Genomic DNA, 15,681 nt, shown 5'->3' on the forward strand with positions numbered 1-15,681 from the left:
GCGGAGCTCCAAATTTCAGTGTGGGCCTATAAAAGGCAACGCATTTTTCTGAATTCAACACATCTTTTTCTCTTCATTCATAAACGTATTATATATATATATTTATAAATTAATTTTAATTTTAATTTTAATTTTAATTTCTAATAATAAGGGTATGTTAGCGCATATTGTAAGGGTGTAAGTCGAAATTCTGTCCGTGTAACGCTACGCTATTTTTAATCATTGTAAGTTATGTTCAACCTTTTTACATTAATGTCTCGTAGCTAAGTTATTATTATGCTTATTTAAAACGAAGTAATCATGATGTTGGGCTAATTACTAAAATTGGGTAATTGGGCTTTGTACCATAATTAGGGTTTGGACAAAAGAACGACACTTGTGGAAATTAGACTATGGGCTATTAATGGGCTTTATATTTGTTTAACTAAATGATAGTTTGTTAATTTTAATATAAAGATTTACAATTGGATGTCCCTATAAATAACCATATATACTCGATCGGACACGATGGGCGGGGTATTTATATGTACGAATAATCATTCATTTAACCGGACACGGGAATGGATTAATAGTCTATGGACTTATTAAAACAAGGGTGAAATTATGTACAAGGACACTTGGCATAATTGATAACAAAATATTAAAACCTTGGATTACACGCAGTCGATATCCTGGTGTAATTATTAAACAAAGTATTAAGACCTTGTTACAGTTTAAGTCCCTAATTAGTTGGAATATTTGACTTCGAGTATAAGGATAATTTGACGAGGACACTCGCACTTTATATTTATGACTGATGGACTGTTATGGACAAAAACCAGACGGACATATTAAATAATCCAAGACAAAGGACAATTAACCCATGGGCATAAAACTAAAATCAACACGTCAAACATCATGATTACGGAAGTTTAAATAAGCATAATTCTTTTATTTCATATTTAATTTCCTTTATTTTATATTTAATTGCACTTCTAATTATCGTACTTTTATTTATTTTCATTGTATTTAATTGCACTTTTAATTATCGTACTTTTTAATTATCGCAAGTTTATTTTATCGCACTTTTATTTATCGCAATTTCATTATCGTTATTTACTTTACGCTTTAAATTAAGTCTTTTATTTATTTAATATTTTACATTAGGTTTTAACTGCGACTAAAGTTTTAAATCGACAAACCGGTCTTTAAACGGTAAAAACCCCCATTTTTAATAATAATATTACTTATATATATTTGTATTTTTTATAAATTAAAACTAATATAGCGTTTAGCTTTGTTTAAAAGATTTCCCTATGGAACGAACCGGACTTACTAAAAACTATACTACTGTACGATTAGGTACACTGCCTATAAGTGTTGTAGCAAGATTTGGGTATATCCATTCTATAAATAAATAAATATCTTGTGTAAAATTGTATCGTATTTAATAGTATTTCGTTGTAAAATTTAATAGTATTTTATACCCCTTAGCTTTAACATCAGGTGTTAATGGACAACCTACTGCCGTCATGGCGTGGGTTCCCATTATCAATTAATTCTCTTAATGTGATGTGCAGGGAACCAGGGTACCTGCAAACAACACCTGGATAATGGATAGCGGAGCTTCGAGACATATGACTGGACAACTATCTCTTCTTTTGGATGTACACCCAATTAAGGGAGGTTATGTAGCATTTGCTGGAGATAAAGGAGGTCACATTTCAGCTCAAGGTTTATTGAAGAATGAAAAAGTTAGTTTTGACAAAGTGAACTATTGTCAAGAGCTTGCAAATAATTTGTTGACGGTTTCACAAATCTGTGAAAAATCTTTCAGGGTAGCATTTGATGATGAGTTCAGCTACATTTTGAAGCCCGAGTTTGTGATTCCTCCAGAAATAATTTTGATGAAGGCTCCTAGACAAGCCGACTTATACATGCTAGATATGAATGTTGCTACTTCAACTGCTGAACATCATCAAGCTTTTGTTTCTAAAGCGACTGAACAAGATTCTATTACATGGCACAAATGCATGGGTCATTTAAGTTTTCGGAAAATGAATCACCTTGTCCACAAAAATCTTGTAGAAGGTGTTGATCTTCGATATTTTCAGATTCCAGGAACATGTGTTCCGTGTAAGAAGGGTAAGCAGAGCAAGAAAGCTCATAAGCTGGTGAAGTATAATCCAATCTCTGCTCAACTTGGATTGTTACATATGGATCTTTTCAGTCCAATTCGTTTTGAAAGCATTGATGGAAGTAAGTATTGTCTGGTAGTAACTGATGATTATTCAAGATTTTATTGGGTAATGTTTTTGAAAGAGATTCTGATACTTTTGAAAACTTGAAAGTGCTAATCAATTGATTAAAAACAGGTTTCAATCTAAAAGTAAGAAAGATTCGTTGCGACAATGGTACAGAATTCAAGAATCAGTATCTTGCAGGTTTCTGTATTGAAAAAGGTATCAATATGCAGTTCAGTTCTGCATACGCTCCTCAGATGAATGGTGTTGCTGAAAGAAAGAATAGAGTATTGATCGAGACAGATAGAACAATGCTAGCAGATTCATCGTTACCTGTTCATTTTTGGAGTGAAGCTATTGCAAATGTGTGTTACACTATGAATCGAGTTCTGACTGTTAAACGACTGGGTAAAACTTGCTATGAGCTATTGCATGGGAGAAAACCATCTTTGAAGCATCTAGAACCATTTGGTGCGCCGTGTACCATCTTGAAAAGAAAACCAGGAAGTAAGTTTGATTCTAAAGTGGTTACTGGAGTATTTCTTGGGTATAGTTCTCCTAACAAGCGAGTTTTCAACAATGAGACAAGATGTGTTGAAGAATGGTCTGAAGTTGATGTCCAGAGGAATCATATGAAGAATGCTCTGAAGAGTCATCCTTGGATTTATAACTATGATGAGCTGTTTGACTCATTCAATCTTGCTCCAGATCATACGGAGAATGAAGTTGAGTTACAAATGCTGTTTGATTTACAAAATGAACCAGAAGTATCTGCACCTACTCCAAATCCAACTCCATTACCCACTGTCGATGAACCAGTTCAATATTCAGATCAAGACATTGATCCAGTGTACGATACCTGCGGATATGATATTTCAAGTGAGAGTTCTGATAATCATGAAGATATTGGTGATACTACGAATCTACAACCTGAGATACCTGTTCCCGCACAACCAGTTCCCAGAACTACAGCTGCTCATCCTAGAGAGAATATTATTGGAGATCCAAATGCATGTGTTAGAATAAGAAGGCAAGTTCAGTTTGATGGTCAAGTTTATACTCATATGACAGCTGCTGCTGCATACTACGAGTACTCATGTCATATTTCTAGAATAGAGCCAAAGACAACAAAAGAAGCCTTGAAACATGTTGATTGGGTTATGGCTATGTAAGAAGAGATTTAGCAATTCCATCGTTTAGATATTTGGAAGCTAGTTACTAAGCCGCATGGTGCTAAAGTAATTGATCTCAAATGGGTTTGGAAGTGCAAGTTTGACGGAGATGGCAATGTTATCCGTAACAAAGCATGATTAGTTGCTAAAGGTTATCAGCAAGTTCCTGAATTCGATTATGATGAAGTTTTTGCTCCTGTTGCCAGATTGGAAGCTATTCGCATTTTCTTGACTTTTACTTCATTTATGAAGTTCAAAGTGTTTCAAATGGATGTCAAGAGTGCATTTCTTTATGGCAAGCTAAATGAAAGAGTATATGTCAGTCAACCACCGGGTTTTGAAGATCATCTTAAACCTGACAAAGTTTACCGTTTACGAAGAGCCCTATATGGTTTACATCAAGCCCCGAGAGCTTGGTATGGACGTTTGTCAAGTTATAAGATTGAAAAAGGTTATCAAATGGGCACGGTAGATTGTACTCTGTTCACGAAGGTTAAAGATGATGGTATTATTTTGGTCCATATCTATGTAGACGACATTATTTTCGTTTCTACTAAGCAGGAACTCGTCGATGAGTTCGAGCAGGTTATGAAGGACGAATTCGAAATGAGCAAATTGGGTCACTTACACTACTTTCTTGGTTTGCAAGTCGAACAGACTGATAATGGAATTTTTCTTCATCAAGCAAAGTATGTAAATGATATACTCGAACGTTTCGGTATGACTCAAGAACGTCCTGTGTCAACCCCGCTAGCTGTGAATCATGGTATTTCATTAAACTGTTATGGGGAGCCTATTGATCCTACATACTATCGAGCAATTATCGGATCGCTCATGTATCTCACTGCATCTAGGCCGGATATTATGTTCGCAACATGTCTGTGTGCTCGTTATGAAGTTAATCCAAATACAGTTCATCTTACATCTGCCAAAAGAATTCTTCGTTATCTATTACATTCTCCAAATCTCGGCATCTGGTATTCGAACGAAGACAAGTTTGATCTTGTAGCATACAGTGATTCAGACTATGCAGGTTGTAAAATCAACAACAAATCTACATCAGGAGGATGTCAAATTTTAGGTGAAAGACTGGTGACCTGGCAATGCAAGAAACAAACTGCAGTTGCGCTTTCCACGTGTGAAGCTGAATATATCGCTCCTGCTAGTTGCTGTTCGCAAGTTGTTTGGATTCAATAACAACTTCGCGATTACGGACTAAGAATCTCTTTCTCTCCTCTTTATATTGATAATACTGCTGCTATTGCAATTACTAAGAATCCTGTGCAACATTCTAAGACTAAACACATAGGTGTTAAATATCATTTTCTTAGAGATTGTCATGAAAAAAAGGTAATTGAGGTTAAGAGAATAGGTATTAAGGACCAGAGGGCTGACCTTTTCACTAAGGCTTTCGATAAACCTAGGTTCTTGCTACTTTTAGAGATGAATGACATTGTTGATAGAGACAAAGTAATTTTGGATGTTGTTTATGAGGGTTAATCAAACTTTTAGACTTTGCATGTAGGATGCATGACATATAGATTTTAGTTTCTTATTATCTGTATTGCATATTTTTGCTTCCTGTCTGCATTTCTCTGCATGATTTCTTTCATGTTTGTATGCTATTCTGTAGTTATTTTCTGTTTCTTTTGTTAAAATGCTAAAAGACAAAAAGATTTTATGTTTTAGTATTTTAGGGGGAGTATATGTTTCAACAGAAAATTTCTAAAAAGTGTAAAATGCCTCATCCGAAAACCCTAAAAAGTTGAAAAATTCCGAAAATGAGCTTGTTTTGATTAATATGTGGGAGATGAAGAAATTACTGTATTGAGAATTAATATATTTGATTAGTAAGGACTGATTTGAACATTTATGCTTATCTGTTGTGTGATGTACTGATAGATGTGACTTATGAATTCTTGGCATTAGATAATCATAATAAGAATAACGATCATCTAAGATTCAGAAGTCATGGACAATCTGTAGCGTTTGAAGGTAGTCATCTAATTATCTCTGAAACTGTATCTAATGATAATTATTGAGGAACTCAACAGTCGATTGAGGGTATCCCCTATCACAATTGATAATCATTAGAAAAGGTTGGAGGTGGATTTAAGGTTGAGGATTATCTGTTTGGCTGGTGCATACCACATTGTCACGGGCCTAAGAATTTATAATCGAAACTAAACCCCGAAAATATCAGAGAAAATTAGTTTATGTCAAAGTAAGTGTCCCTTCTCGCTTAAGGTTGAAAAGTATAACTCCTTATTGCGGATCGCTCAAGCATTTAAGGGAGAACACCTTCGAGTGATCTGAGCACACAACAAAGAAACATGAGTTCATACATAACAATGGAAAATCCATTCATGATGGAGTTCAAAATCAATATATCAAAAGACAGTGATATGCTGAAAAAGAAATATCAAAAGAAAATCAAAGTAAAAAATAATTGGCGTATCAAGATGGCAAAGTCCTGAAAGTATGAAGAATGTTGATTCATGATGTGCTCATAAAGAACTCAGATCATTCTTAGTGTGACGCCCCGCGCAGCTTGAATTGTTTAATCACGACATTCACACTGAACTATCAAGATTCTTGCCATCTGCAATTTAGAGTTATACCTATTAAGACTGTAAGTTGGAAAGATACTTACCTAGATATACTCTAAATAATATATAAATGAAAGTTTATCTTTCGATTCCGTTTTTCATGTCAACTTGAACATAAACAAGTTAAGGGCCTTGAGATTTATTTCGTGTGACGACTAGTCATCAGGTAAGTTTGCTTTAACTGTAGACCAATCCCGACGGTAAATAATGCGCCTATTCGAATAATCCAATATATCTTAAGATCTGCCGAACCAACTAGATTGAAGATTGTCAACACATTGGTAGAAGCCAAAGGCTGACAGGGTTATTCAAAATGCCGTGAGAACCATCCTGTTCAATTTGAATGAAGAACATGGAAAGAGATAACAGAAAGTTACGCGTAATGAATTGGTAACCTAATAAAAACGCACAATCATAAGTGATGAAAGAATCAAGGATCAATGAACTTAGCGTGATCTAAAAAATCACTGCTTTATAGTGTTCAATTAATTAATGCCAACATGATTGTCGAAGTGTCCGGAATGAATATGTTCATGTTTAATGAGGATTGATATCAGTACTTGCATGATAATATACATAGACTGGATAATTAGGAATGAACAACAGAAGTTGATTCAATATGTCAGTTCTGATCCATTTTTAAATTGTTAATCATCTTGCTCACAAAAAGAATGTGGATTTGTATACCTTGCTTATATGTTTATTAAATAGCTTGCATTGAAAACTGTAAAACAACAAAAAGATTTTGATTTTGCATGTTATTGCACTTCATGGTAGAATGTCCTTTATTTGCATATTTTTAGTTGCATGACATTATATCTCAGAAAATTTATAAAAATTTCATTCGTTCTTTTATTTTCTGATTATCCTCTGAATGCACAATGACATCTGAAAGAACCTTGTCAAGATTAAGATAGTTTTGGCCACCAAGTCTATAAGATTGAAGTTTGTAGAGCTTGTGATTGTTTGAAGGACTTTAAATGATTTAAGGTGTTAGTGAACTTAAGATGACATTACACTGTAGGACTTACTCATGTGAAACAGAATGTTTAGAGTAATAACCTTGTTGTGGTTAAGATTTTTGATATACTTAAGTGTTAATGATCATTTCTTAATGGATTAGTGATTTATGACTCAAATTGAAAGTGCTAGTTAGCACTAAGATTGCCAATCGAGTCGAAATCCTAAGTTTGTGAAAATTTGAAAATTTAAAATTGCCTAAGTGGCTCACTCGCACGACTGATGTGTGAACCGTACGAGTAACCACACGTGTGAGGTTAACCGTACGGATGACCCTGTTCTAGAATTGTCCTAAGACATCTGGGTCACACGCACGAGTGATTATGTGAGACGTGCGGTTGATGATGAATCGTGTGATTAACCGTACGGTTGATCACAAGAGTATAAATAGGGGGTGCTGAGCACAGTCGCTCACTCTTGCACACTCTACCCACGTTTTCTCTCAAAATTCGATCATCACCAATAGAGTTTTCCACCACAGCGTTTGTTAAGCACATTAAGCCAACTCCAGCGCCACCAAATAGGTATATTTTCATTAAGTTTTAGTTGGTTAATTCGTTGTTTAAATGTATCGAAACCCTAAGGGTTTATAAGTCGAATTTTATGAAATTGAAGCTTGTTTTGATGCTTATCTGCTATTGTTTTGTGTTAAACGATAACTAATGTTGCTATTGTGATGTAAATCGGTCCCTAAAACGATCAATCATGTAATCCCGTCGATTTAAATATAGCATTTAATATCGGTTTCATCAGACATGCACGAGTGACATCACTCTCACGCGTGAAACATGACTCGCACGAGTCAGTACGCGGTTGATGATCAACCGTGTGAACCTTGAGCCCACTCGTTTGATTTCTGTTGGCTGCTCACTCGCTTGACAGAGCTGACACATGTGATTAACCGCACGAGTCACCACACGGTTGACTAACTCACTTATAAATGTTGCCTCAACCGTGTACCTTGTCTGAAACCATATTACTGCTCAAACGTGTCAAGAGTGGCACGAGTGACTATGTAACTCGCACGTCTAATCCCTCAGCCGCACGTGTGACAGTATCACTCGCACGGTTTGTCCTATTAACAAGTTTCTGACACTTTGATGCAAATGCTTTGATATTTTATGATATGTGGGTTATATTTCTAACATTTCTGTTGTTATTTCAGTTTGTTAAGAAATCATCAATGGCATAACAACAAGTCAATGTCCCAGTTGTGAACCTAGAAGGACATGGGGAGCAAGTAAATCCTCAAGTGAATCCCTTTAACCCACCTGGTCAACAAGATATTATCCTAGAGAAGGGTAAGCTGAACAATCAAGTCGCTCTCTATGACACTACTCTCGAGAGAGGTGATCATTTTAAAGAGATTATAGATTTTCTTCAGCGATCAAGGATACATTTGGCTATCTCTACTCATTGCACGGCTTACTACAGTCATCAAAGAGAATTCTGGAGAAATGCGACACTTGATGTATCGAAAGATGAGACTAAGATAGTCAGTACTGTTCAAGGGCATGAGATCATTGTTTCTAAGACTGTGATAAGGAGGATTTTAAGTTTTAATGATGAGAACTGCTCCCACATGACAATCAATTGTGAGAAAATTCACGGATGCTGATAATGCTAAAAATGAACATATATTTCATAGCATTATCCTTCAAGAAAGACAAGCTTTTAGTTGCAGTTGTTCTATTTACAAGTTATATTCGTTTAATTAATAAAAGGTGAAGACAAAAGACAGATTCGACGATTTGAAGACGCAAACGACCAAAAAGCTAAAAAGTACAAAGTACAATCCAAGTGGTTCAAATTATTGATGAGAAACGTCTAAAAATTACAAGAGTACAAGTCGTGAAACGCAAAGTACAAGATATTAAATCGTACGAAAAGGCGTTCGAAAATCCGGAACCGAGACATGAACCAACTTTCAGCACGCGACGCAACGGACCAAAAATTACAAGTCAACTATGCACGAGAATATAATATAATATATAATTAATTATATATATTATTATATATTATATTTATAAGCAGCCCACGTTTAACTCAAAGAGATGAGCTGGAATCCAAAGCTCCACGACTGCGGAGCTATGAAGCAGAAAAATGCCGCACTCGCGGAGATGTACAGTTCAACGTGGGCCTATAAAAGGCAACGAATTCTGCTCGATCAAACACACCTTTTTCTTTTTCTTTCTCTCAACATATACAATATATATATATATATATATTTATATTTTATAATTATAATTTTAATTTAAGTTTAATAATAATAAGATTATGTTAGCGAATGTTTTAAGTTTGTAAGTCGAAACTCTGTCCGTGTAACGCTACGCTATTAATACTCATTGTAAGTTATGTTCAACCATTTTAAATTAATGTCTCATAGCTAAATTATTATTATGCTTATTTAAGCCGAAGTAATCATGATGTTGGACTAAATATTAAAGACGGGGTTATTGGGCTTTGTACCATAATTGGAGTTTGAACAAAAGACCGACACGTGTGGAAATTGGACTATGAGCTATTAATGGGCTTTATATTTGTTTAACTGAATGATAGTTCGTTAATTTAATATAGAGATTTACAATTTGAGGTAATTATAAATAACCACATACACTCGATCGGACACGATGAGCTGGATATTTATAAATACTAATAATCGTTCATTTAACCGGACACGAGGATGGATTAATAGTCAATGGACTCATTAAAACAGGGGTGGATTACATACAAGGACACTTGGTGTAATTGATAATAAAGTATTAAAACCTTGGATTGCACACAGTCGATAACCTGGTTTAATCATTAAAAATGTATTAAAACCTTATTACAGTTTAAGTCCCCAATTAGTTGGAATATTTGACTTCGGGTATAAGGATAATTTGACAAGGACACTCACACTTTATATTTATGACTGATGGACTGTTATGAACAAAAACCCATATGGACATATCGAATAATCCAGGACAAAGGACAATTAAACCATGGTAATAAACTAAAATCAAAACGTCGAACATCATGATTACGGAAGTTTAAATAAGCATAATTCTTTTATTTTATATCTCATCGCACTTTTATTTACTGTCATTTTATTTATTGCACTTTTAATTATCGTACTTTTAATTATCATATTTTTATTTATCGTCATTTACTTTACGCTTTAAATTAAGTTGTATTTATATTTAATATTTTACATTAGGTTTTAATTGCGACTTAAGACATAAAATCGACAAACCGGTCATTAAACGGTAAAACCCCATTTTTATAATAATAATACTACTTATATATATATATATATATATATATATATATATATATATATATATATATATATATATATATATATATATATATATATATATACAAATATAAAGTTTAAAATAAATATAGCGTTAAATTTAGTTGTATCCCTGTGAAACGAACCGGACTTACTAAAAACTACACTACTTTACGATTAGGTACACTGCCTATAGTGTTGTAGCAAGGTTTAGGTATATCCACTCTATAAATAAATAAATAACTTGTGTAAAATTGTATCGTATTTAATAGTATTTCGCAATAAAAATATAACTATTTCGTATACACCTCGCATAACATCAAGTATTTTTGGCACCGCTGCCGGGGAAAACTTAACGCCGAAAGCGAAACGCTATATCTTGAAAAAAAAAGATTTTTATTAAAGTTTTAATCTATTTTTGTAAAAATATAAGTTTTAAATATTAAAAACAAAAATATAAAAACATAAAAAAAAATCTATATCTATATTTTTAAGTTTATTAAAAAGTTTATATTTATTATGAAAAGTTATAAAAAAAACTAATAAGTAATTTTTAATATAAGTTTTATTTAAATTACATTTTCTATAAAATAAAAACAGAAAAAGAAAACATTGAACCTACATGAATTTAAACCTGCCGCTCGTTTGAATCTGCATACTCTGCACTCGCAGAGGTTTTGGGCAGCTAAAATCCGCACTTGTAGAGCTGTCTGACAGCTGCAACCTGGTACGTGCATTAATTACGGTTTAGGGTTTAAATTTAATTATTATTATTATTAATTAACCTAATTAGGGTTTTAGTTTAATATTAATTAGTTTTAGTTTAATTAAATTTGTATTTTTAAGTATTAATTAGTTTTATTACTTATAAAATTAATACTTTTATAAAATAATAATATAAAAATAATATATTTATAAAAATTGTATTTTTATAACTTTAAGTTTTATTTTTAACTTTTGTATCTTTTATTAGTTTAATTTGTAATTTGTATTTTTATCGTTCGTAATTAGTTCGTAACTTAGTATTTTGCCGTAGTTATTTTATATCTCTAGATTCTTAGGCATTGCCGTAAAATCCCTTAAGTGCTTTTTCTTTAGATTAAGATTTAGACGCTTTAGAATTTTACGACGTCATTTATCGCTTTATTTTTAAATAAGTTTTAGTGCCTTTTTAAGTTATTGCCTTTTTGGATATAGAATTCCTTTTAAGCTTTAATTCCTTTAGACGCAATTTTTAATATTTAGTTTTTAGACTTTTAAGTTTCGACGCTTTATTTTCTTATTTTTATTTTTCGACTGTTTGTTTTTCGACGATTATTTTTCGACCTTTTATTTTTCGACGTTTTTCGACGGAATCTTTTTATTTTTCATTTCGACGCTCTAGTTTTTAGGACATAGAATTTTCTTTATTTTCTTTAAAATTTCGACGAAAAATTATTTTAAGCGGTTAAATTGATAGACATCCAAAATTTTCCGGTTCGTAGTAATAGTTGGATTTGTTAATGGCGAGTTGTGGGCTTCCGATTTAAAGGGTCCTGGCTACCTGCTGCATCTATTGGCTATTCGAAACGTGGGCAAAATCAGAAAAGTCTATTAATTTGATAACTTATATAATTTTTATCTTTATAGCTAATAGGATATTCAGTGAATGCACCGAGCAAAACGTTCACCACCTTTCATACGTTCACCACCTGTAACTCGATCAAGACATCTAGCCAACATTGTTGCCGTTGATTTTTCTTTAGAATCGTCATCTAGTCGACCAAGTACTCCAATTCAAATTTCCGATAATCCATTTTTTGAACCCGACCTCACAATTGAGAATCCGGAGGATATTCCGGGATAATTCAGAGATCCTGAACAACTAATCATTCCTCCTGAACCACAAATCACTCATCCAGAGATTGTCGAGGAAGAAACCATTAAATCAGAATCCTCTAGTGATTCAGATTCAATAAATTCAATCATGGAAAATCTGGAACCTCTAAGTATGGAAGACCGAATGAGGGCTAAAAGCACTTGCCAAGGTCATGCCATTACTCAACCAGACATTAATGCGCCAGATTCTGAAATCAAAGGACAAATACTACACATGGTAACTAATCAATGCCAATTTAGTGGTGCGCCGAAGGATGATTCAAACGAACATCTTCGTACCTTTAATAGGATTTGTACTCTATTCAAAATCAGAGAAGTTGAGGATGAACAGATATATCTCATGTTATTTCTCCGGACTTTAAAGGGAGAAGCCAAAGATTGGTTAGAATCGTTACCTGAAGGGGCGATTGACACATGGGATGTCTTAGTTGAAAAATTTCTTAAACAATTCTTTCCAGCATCTAAAGCCGTGAGACTTCAAGGAGAAATAGTTACGTTCACACAAAAGCCAAATGAAACTTTATATGAAGCTTGGACAAGATTTGGAAAGTTGTTGAGAGGATGTCCTCAACATGGTTTAGACACTTATCAAATAGTACAAATATTCTACCAAGGATGCGATATTACTACACGAAAAGACATCGACATAGCAGCTGGTGGTTCCATTATGAAGAAAACCGTAACTGAAGCTTACAAAATTATTGATAACACTGCTTCCCACTCACATGAGTGGCATCAAGAAAAAAACATCGTTAGATCATCTAAAGCGGCTAGAGCCGATTCTAGCCATGACTTTGATTCCATTTCCGCAAAGTTAGATGCTTTCGAGAGACGAATAGAAAAGATGACTAAAGATATTCACGCAATACGAATTAGTTGTGAGCAGTGTGGAGGACCACATTTGACGAAAGATTGTCTCAGTATTGAATAAATAAGGCAACAAAGAGAGAATGTTTTATATATAAAACAAAGGCCTGGAAATGATTATCAAAATAATTATCAACCGCCAAGACCAAACTACAATCAAAATCAGAATTATAACCGAAATGTTCCATACAACAACTAATAAAGTCCTAGCAATCAACAAGTATCTAACAATACTTACAATCAGCAAAGACTTATTTTTCAAAATAAACCACCACAAACCGATGATAAAAAGCCAAATTTAGAAGACATGATGTCGAAGCTAGTTGAATCTCAAACGCAGTTTTTCACATCTCAGAAACAAACCAATGAACAAAATGCTCAAGCATTTAGAAATCAGCAAGCTTCTATTCAAAATCTGGAACAAGAAGTAAGTAACCTAGCAAGGTTGATAGGTGAAAGAAAACCGGGAAGTTTACCTAGCGATACAAATGCTAACCCCCGGAATGAAACAGCTAAAGCCATTACCACGAGAAGTGGTATTACACTTAAACCACCTGAAATGCCTATAATTTCTGATGATTCTACTCCTACTACACAAGCACCACAATCTGATCAAGAAAAGGAAAAAGAACCAGTAGTTGAAAAGGTTAATGAAGATAACACAATTAAGGCTAAACCTTATGTTAAACCATACTAACCACCACTTCTTTACCCAAGTAAAATGAGAAAAGAAAGACTTGAAGCCGAGCAATCCAAATTTTTGGATATGTTTAAACAAATAAATGTCAATCTTCCTTTCATTGATGTAATTTCAGGAATGCCAAGATATGCTAAATTTCTGAAAGATCTAATCACAAATAGAAAGAAAATGGAAGAACTCTCGGTTGTTACAATTAATGCTAATTGTTCTGCAGTGTTGTTGAATATGCTACCAGAAAAACTCTCAGATCCAGGAAGTTTCACAATTCCAGGTTTTCTGGGTAGTCTTAGTTCAATAGAAGCATTGACAGACTTAGGTGCTAGTATAAATTTAATGTCGTACTCACTATACGCTAAACTAGACCTTGGAGAATTGAAACCAACACGAATAAGTATATAACTAGCAGATCGATCAGTAAAATATCCTAGGGGGATAATGGAAAACATGCTAGTTAAAGTTGGTACTTTAGTATTTCCAGTAGATTTTGTTATTCTGGACATAGAAGAAGATTCTCGAGTTCCTCTCATATTAGGAAGACCATTCTTAAACACGGCTAAAGCAATAATAGACGTGTTTGGTAAGAAACTGACCCTAAGTATAGAGGACGAGAGTGTTACCTTTTCTGTTGATAGAGCCATGCAATAACCGTAATCTGTAGATGATACATGTTATTACATTCAAATTATAGATTCACATGCAGAATTGTTAGAAGAATTTCCAGAATTACAAGGAACAGGAGAATGTTCTTTAGGAGAAGGAACTGAACCAATTAATGAAGCTGAAATATTAGCCGCACTCATGGCTAATGAATATGAACCAACAACAGAAGAACTTCAAATGCTAAAAGAGGAAGACATATATCGATATAAATCATCAATAGAAGAACCACCGACATTAGAGTTAAATCCACTTCCAACCTATTTGGAATACGCTTATTTACATGGTGAATCTGAATTACCTGTAATAATATTGTCTTCTCTTACGGAAAATGAAAAATCTCAACTCATTTCTATGCTAAAAGCTCATAAAATGGAAGATTCATGACATTAAAGGAATAAGTCCTTCGTATTGCACACATAAAATCCTTATGGAAGAAGGCCATAAAACCTATGTGCAACACCAACGAAGACTAAATCCTAATATGCAAGATGTTGTTAAGAAAGAAATTATTAAACTGCTAGATGCAGGTTTAATTTATCCAATCTCTGATAGTCCATGGGTAAGCCCAGTTCAATGCGTACCTAAGAAGGGTGGCATAACTGTCATCACAAATGAAAAAAAATGAGCTTATTCCTACTAGGACTGTAACGGGATGGCGTGTTTGTATTGATTATAGAAAATTAAATGACGCCACCAGAAAAGATCACTTTCCTTTACCTTTCGTTGATCAAATGTTGGAAAGGTTAGCCGGAAACAGTTACTATTGTTTTCTTAGCGATTTCTCCGGATACTTTCAAATTCCAATCACACCCGAGGACTAAGAGAAAACCACTTTCACGTGCCCTTATGGTACTTTTGCTCACAAACGCATGAAATTTGGACTTTGCAACGCCCCTGTAACCTTTCGAAGATGCATGATGGTGATTTTTCATGACATGATAGAAGAATGCATGGAAGTTTTCATGGATGACTTTTCCATCTTCGGTGATACTTTTGAAACATGTCAAGTTAATCTTGAACGAATGCTTATTAGATGCGAACAATCAAATCTAGTACTTAACTAGGAGAAATGCCATTTCATGGTTAAAGAAGGCATCGTTCTTGGTCATAAAATTTCAAAGGAAGGAATTGAAGTGGATAAAGCTAAAGTAGATGTAATTGCTAAACTTCCACATCCCACCAATGTTAGAGGAGTTAGGATTTTTCTAGGGCATACCGGTTTTTACCGGCGTTTCATAAAAGATTTTTCTAAAATTGCCACTCCTATGAATAAACT

The 15,681-nt window shown here is 33.9% G+C and overlaps 1 non-coding gene across 1 annotated transcript; it reads right to left on the reverse strand.

Annotated features, from left to right (window-relative positions):
• Positions 1 to 12,650: 12,650 nt before the first annotated feature.
• LOC139846082 (small nucleolar RNA R71) lies at positions 12,651 to 12,757 on the reverse strand. Its single transcript, XR_011758827.1, has one exon. It is a non-coding gene; the product is annotated as a small nucleolar RNA R71 (small nucleolar RNA).
• Positions 12,758 to 15,681: the final 2,924 nt, after the last annotated feature.

Source organism: Rutidosis leptorrhynchoides, chromosome 4 (assembly GCF_046630445.1).
Source record: "Rutidosis leptorrhynchoides isolate AG116_Rl617_1_P2 chromosome 4, CSIRO_AGI_Rlap_v1, whole genome shotgun sequence".
Lineage (NCBI taxonomy): Eukaryota > Viridiplantae > Streptophyta > Magnoliopsida > Asterales > Asteraceae > Rutidosis > Rutidosis leptorrhynchoides.